We start from the raw sequence: 7,049 nt of genomic DNA, 5'->3' as shown, positions 1-7,049 counted from the left end.
ATAAAATAAAAACTCTGTTCCACTGCATACTAGCCATGTGACTTTGGGCAAGTTAACTGCTAAAACTTTCTGGCTTCTTATCTAAAAATGGAAATGATGAGCCCTGGCTGGGTAGCTCAGTTGGTTAGAGCATCGTCCTGTTACACCAAGATTGAGGGTTCGATCCCGTCAGGGCACATACAAGAATTGACCAATGAATGCATAAATAAGTGGAACAACAAATCGATGTTTCTCTCCCTCCCTCTCTCTCTCTCTCTCCATCTCCCTTCCCCTCTCTCTCTAAAATCAATCAATAAATAAAATTTTAAAAATAAAAATGGAGATGATGATAGTACCTATGTCATGAGGCTGCTGTAAGGCTTGAATTAGTTAATCCAAGCAAATTGCTCAACAGAGTTTCTGGCAGCACATAAGAAGCCATAAATGCTTGTTAACTTAAATAAAAGGCAATAGGGGTGATTAGCAGGCAGAGTAAGAGGTACAAACTTTATTGTTTGTCCATGAAAGGCTCCCTGTGCTCTCATAGGAGGGAGGAGCATTAGCCAACCAGCAGTGAAAGTTCCCATTTGGGTCAAGATGCTCGTTAAGTCCTGGCTGCAAAGATTCAGGGCCATGTTGGCCTTCCCACCATCAGACCTCAACCTAGAAAGGACATACCAATATGACCTCGTCTCCACAGCAAATGCGCTCAGATACAAAGAAAAAGAAAACAATTATTATTCCTACATTTATGGGACCCTGGCTCAATGCCAGACATTATTACTAAACCCTTTGCACTATTGTCTTATCTCATGATCACACCTTCATGATATTAGCATGACCACTGCCCCTGTTTTTAGAGTAGAAAGAGAAAAAAAAAAACTTAAGGTGCAGAGAAGGTAAACAGCTTGCCTATGGTCACCCAATTGTTGAACAGCAGACTCAGAATTTGAACCCAAGACTAGGCATCTTAGTTCTAGCTGAAATAACAAAATACCACAGACTGGGTGATTTGAACAACCATTTATTTCTCACAGTGCTGGAGTTTGGGAAGTCCAAGATCAAGGTGCCGGGAGATCTGGTGTCTGGTAAGGGCCGGTGTCCTGGTTTGCAGATGGCCATCTTCTCGTATCTTCACTTGGCAGAGAGAAAGAAAGGCACACTCTCTACTTTCTCTTCTTATAGGGGCACTAATCTCATCACAGGGGTTCCACTCTCAAGAACGAATCACTTCCCTAAGGTGCCACCTCCTAATACCGCTACACTGGGGATTAAGATTTCAACACATGAATTTTGGGGGGACACATTCAGTCCATAACACTGTGTACCTCCAAAATGCCCATATTATGCCACCTTGCTGCTCTGCCACAAAGAGTGTGACATGTTTGGAGCAATCAATCAGAATTTAAAACACCAAAAAAACCCACAACACTGCAGGGGGAGAGGAGAGCAGTCCTTTGACCTTAAAGCAGAGAGAGATTAGTAGAGTCCCCTAGTTCTTTTTATAAGGCTCCCTGGGAAAGTATTTCCTTAAATGACCTTTTCCCTTTCATTTCTCTTAACCTGCCCAGGTCAAATCTTAGTCTCGCCCCTTAGAGTATAACCCACGGCCTTCACTCTGGGGGGATGTCACTTCAGGATCTGGGTTTTTGATGATGTTTATGTTTTCCAGTAGAAGTAAAAAAAAGAGAGATGGGCATCCAGGGCCTACCTGGGGCCCCATCTTACTGTGTCTCTATGGGTGGGGCAGAGAGCTCGACAGAGCAAAGAGGAGAGAGCTGCTGGGATGGTGCACAGGGGAAATGCATATGACATCCTCTTTGTAGAGGGTGCATCCTTCTTGGAGCCATTTACACTAAGGACCCATGAATATGTGGAGCTGTGTTTTGGGAGTGGGTTTGTGTGTGTTGTGATGATGATGATGTATATTAGAATGTTTGTGGTTGCAAGCAACAGAAACTGAGTTCTGACTGTCTTTGAACAAAATGGGACTTATTCGAAATATATATATATAATTCACATAATCAAGGCAAGGCTAGAAGATCAGGCTTGGAAAATTGGAGTGTTGGGACCAAATATCTCCAAAGGGCCAAGAGAGAGAAAACCCAACAACCACCATTTGTGGGAGACTGCCACCAGGACTCTTCATAGCCTTCAACTGACATTCCATATTCTAGGGAAGGTCATACATTGGTTTATGATGGCCAAATTTAGAGGCTAAGATGATGAAAGAGGCAGGATTTAGACATCTGGCTTCTGTAGTTGGAGGAAAATCATTGCTTTCCTCCAAGATCTCACACCTGGAGAATGACTTCCAAATAGGAAAGTAAATGGATAATGAACAGCGCCCTCCAAACACTGCCCCCCCCCCAAATTTAGCATTACAATGTTAGTGACATGTGTTGGCCTACCCTCCTTCTTCTGATTCTTCATTTCTGTTTTGCTAGTCACCATGGATACTCAAAATGAAAGTGTGAGTTTTGTGTTCATCAATGACAATTTCTTGCACAAATATTTGTCTTGCCTAAAAATCATACCCAGGCCAAAGGATGGCATGCTTCAAGTTAGGACCTTCTCTATATAGAATCAATTCATCTTGGATGGTCAGGAGAGAGAGAGCACAGGCCAATGCAAAAGAGAGAGGTTCCATTATATCCAGCAGTGAATCACTGCCTATTATCAAAATGGGAGGAAGAACAGAAAGTGAAGCTAAACAAAAATATCTCTGTGGTAAAATTCCCTGGGCAATTACCTGGTGGCCAGAATACCCTCATATGGATGGAATGACCTGAGAAGAACAAATAGCTTAGGACAAACGCCTTCATTGTGTTTCTTGATCTTCCCGTTTTTCATGGCTAGGATTCTCACCTTAGTCTTCTCCATATTTTGCAATGTGGTAAAAAAGTTTTTTGGCAATCCAGGACAAAATATTCCATCATGCTAGATGCAGTGTGCTATACACTGTCATCTTCACCTACCATGATTCCAAGAGTCTAGAATTGCCCGAGATCAGTTGATATCTCTGGCTTCAGCCCCTGGCTCAGTAAGGATTTTGTTTCACCTTGTTTCAGAAGAACCAAACTCACAGACTTTGGGGATAAAGCCCCCAAAGAAAGCTTAACTGAAAAAAATTGTTTTTCTATACGAGAGGGCTATTGAATAATATCACTCACACTAATACCCTTTTTTGTTTTAGTCTCATCTCTTCCTTTCTCCCCTAGGACATGGCTGCCTTGCCTATTTTTTTCTGTCAAGCGTTATTTTTCTCATTCTTTCCTGAACCCTTCCCTAGAGTGTATATTTGTCAGGAATAAATTAAATCACAAAAGCTAGAAACTCTACTTAAAATAGTTTAAAGGAAACACACAACTTGAAAGTCTATCCAAAGGGTAGATTTGTAGGTATAGCTAAGATCAAACGATATCATCAAACCGTGATTTTTCCTCATCATTCAGCTTCACTTTCCTCTATCACGGCTTCATTCTCAACCAGACTCTCCTTCTGGTGGGCTCTAGAAGCTTCAGTTTAACATGGTCGTAACCACAGAAACAGATACCTTTTCTCTCGGTGCCCATTAGTAATCCTCCCACCATTCCGAGGCACGATTGGGTCTTCTTGGGTCATTGCAGGCAAGAGCAGAGGTCGATTAGCCAGCCTGGATCGCATGCCCTCTCCTAAGGTGCGGGGGGGAGCCTTGAATGACAGTCTCACCCAAACCCCCTTCCCCCCTAAAAAAGGCTGGGCAGGCAAAAAAGTAAGCAACTTCAGACTACGAATATAATTTAAACCTTCAAATTAATTCCCAGTCCCTCTTTCTTCCCTTGGTTTCTTATTTCTTGATGTGTAATCCTGAGCTGAGTACCAAGCTGGGACTCAGAAATGCCCATCTAGTCCTGCCATGGCCCCCCGTACACCTGAGATCCCAGAGGGAAATACTGGCTTGCAAGATAAATTGGTAGAGAAACACTTTACTGTGAACCACTCCAGAGCAGGTGTCCAAGAATCCTAGGCCTCTGAGTGGACCACAGTGTGTGAGCTGGACTGGGGGCTGTTATCGGGCAGGAGATACCACCACCCCATTATGGAATCACTCTTCAGAATTACACCATCCAGGACGGCATTCTGAAACAGAGTCTTTGTCGCCAGTGTGATGAAACTGATGGAATTTCATGTTCCATTCTAATAAAATAGTCAAGGTTATTGATAGGCCTTTATCAGCTACCTATGTAATGAAAGAAATTATAGTTTCACTGGATGCTTTTCCTGATTTCTCCCTGTTATCCTGCGTCTGTTGTGAGGATGGCTCACTCTCTTGCTGCCAGAACTGGGGAAACACAGAAAAGGAAGAGATAAAAAGGAATGCGTGGGGTTTTGGATGGGATATGTGTGGCCAAGTATTAAACGCACCTTGCATTCTGCCTGGAGCAGAAGAGCAGGACTGGGGAGAATGAAATACTTTTTGCCAGAAGTCCTGTTGTTGAATCAGCTATTCACCATGCTTTCCCCCAAAAATTCAACAAATTGTAGGGGTATTGGGGGCTTCACTCTGCCATTAGCTCTTACTGGTTTCTAGACAAGGGGCATCAATTACTATACAGACATGGTCAGGGTATGGAGTTGTTTTGTCCATAATACCTGTCCTTTGTTTTCGGAAAATCTATAGGTATTAGGCTAAAAGTGAAATATACTTGAAGGCTTATTAATATTTCAGATAACTTGGTCTCTTCTGGTTTAAAACAGAATGTGCAGTGGAATTCAAGACCCATCCCCACCTTCCCTTTTCCTTGCCCTTTTCCTAGGGCCTGGTGTATTTTCCTGGCACCAGGGAAGTGGTGCAGTCTCGAGTCCACTGGCCTCCAGTTGGATTTCTCATCCTTACTTCGACCCCCAAGCTCAAGGCTGCCCAGCCGGGTGGCCTCTGTTATACTCTTCTCCCACCCACCCCACAGGCACCCTCACTGTTCATTCCCAAAATTTCCCCCTGCTTTTTCCAGGAGCCTCAACGACTTTTGCAGACCTCCCCACTCCAACGCAAACCCAAGGGAGCCATGATGCGAGTGACAGTGAGAGGCTATCAGCCTTTCTCTGGCTGATATAGGCCACCCTGTGATTTCTTTCCCTCCGAGGTAACCTGAAGACAGTGTGGAAGCACTCCTGCAGAAACGTCAGCAGCTTCTCTGAAACTGATTCTCATACCCATCTGAGTCTCCATTCAGCACCTTCTGCCCCATGCCTCAGAGTTTTCAACCTCTAGAGTCTAGAGGCTGCAGAACAGAAAGCAGGCCCCACATTCAGGTCTCAACTTGATGTCTCCAGCTCTCCCCTACTGTCCGCAGAGAGCTCCCCCCCTCCTGTGGCCCGACCACATATCCTGCAGCCTGCTTACTCTATGCCTTAGAGTCAAGGTCCTCAAACTTGCCTGTGCATCACCTGGAGGGCTCATAATGACACAAATTGCTGGACCCATCCCCAGAGGTTTTGATTCATTAGATGAGGTCAGTAGAATAATGGCCCCTGGTAGTGATAACAGCACACGAGTCCCCAGAACCTGTGAATGTGTAACCTCCCACAGCAGAAGGAATTTTGCTGATGTGATTAAATTAAGGATTTTTAAGACCGGGAGATTATCCTGGATTATCTGGGTGGGCCAACGTCATCAAGAGGGTTCTTATAAAAGGGAAGCAGGAGGGTCAAGTCAGAGAAAGAGATGTGAGGATGAAAGCAGATGTTGGAGTGGTGCAGACACAAGCAAAGGAGCACAGAGCCTTCAGAAGCTGGAAAAGACAAGAAATGAATTCTCCTCTGGAGCTTGCAGAGGAACAAGGTCTGCTGACAACTTGATTTTTATCCCAGTGAAACCCATTTAGGAATTTCGACCTCCAGAATTGTAAAATAACAAATGCATGTTGTTCTAACCTGCTGAATTCTTGGTAATGTGTTCCAGAAGCCATAGGAACCTGAAGTGCAATAGGGTTGGCTCCTGGGAACCTGCATGTCTAATAGGTCCAGGTGATTCTGATGCTGCAGGTGCAGGGACTACACCTCTTTTTTTTATTGATTCTAGCGAGAGGAAGGGAGAGAGAGAAAGGGAGAGAAAGAGAAATATCAATCGACTGCCTCCCACAAGCGCCCTGACCAGGGATTGAACCCACAACCTGGTTATGTGCCCTGACCGGAATTGAACTCCCCACCTTTTGGTGCATGGAACAACACTCCAACCAACTGAGCCACACCGACCAGGGACCACACTTTGAAAACCACTGGCTTATCGTAAAACACACAATCCTCAGTCCTCCTCCAAACTCGGGACCGCAGGTTATACAAACTCTTTGCCCTCTTGATGTCTGAACCCTACAATTGGAAGCGTTGGCCTTGACAACTCTTATCCCCAAAAGTGCTTCTTTTGGGTTTTTTTGTATTTTGGGGTTTTGTGTTTTTTTAATATATCTTTATTGATTTCAGAGAGGGGAAGGGAGAGGGAGAAAGAGAGAGAGAAACATCAATGATGAGAGAGTCATTGATCGGCTGCCTCCTGCATGCCCCCAACTGGGGATCGAGCCCCAACCCGGGCATGTGCCCTGACCAGGAATTGAACCGTGATCGCCTGGATCCTGGGTTGATGCTCGACCGCTGAGCCATGCCCGGCCGGGCAAAAGTGCTTATTTTGGAAATTGACACTTACCTTGATTCTTTTTTCTGTTTTGCCCTGAAGCAATGGTGGAGAACCACTGGCAGTTGGCATGACCAGCCATTAAAAATGTATTGTATTAGAGAACAGACTGACAGTTGTCAGAGAGAAAGGGGATTGGGGGAGCTGGATAAAAATGGTGAAGGGATTAAGAAGTACAAATTGGCTGTTACCAAACAGTCCTGGGGATGTAAAGTACAGCATAGGGAACACAGTCAATAATATCATAATAACTTTGTATGGGGCCAGGTGGGTACTCGGAACATCAGGGGGACAACTCTGTAAAATACATGATTTTCTAACCACTGTGCTGTATGTCTGAAACTAATACAGAATAATATTGAATGTAAACTGTAATTGAAAAATAAAATGTATGTATATA

Source organism: Miniopterus schreibersii, assembly GCF_964146895.1.
Source record: "Miniopterus schreibersii genome assembly, chromosome: 18".
In the NCBI taxonomy this organism is placed as follows: domain Eukaryota; kingdom Metazoa; phylum Chordata; class Mammalia; order Chiroptera; family Miniopteridae; genus Miniopterus; species Miniopterus schreibersii.
This window is presented reverse-complemented; position numbering follows the sequence as displayed.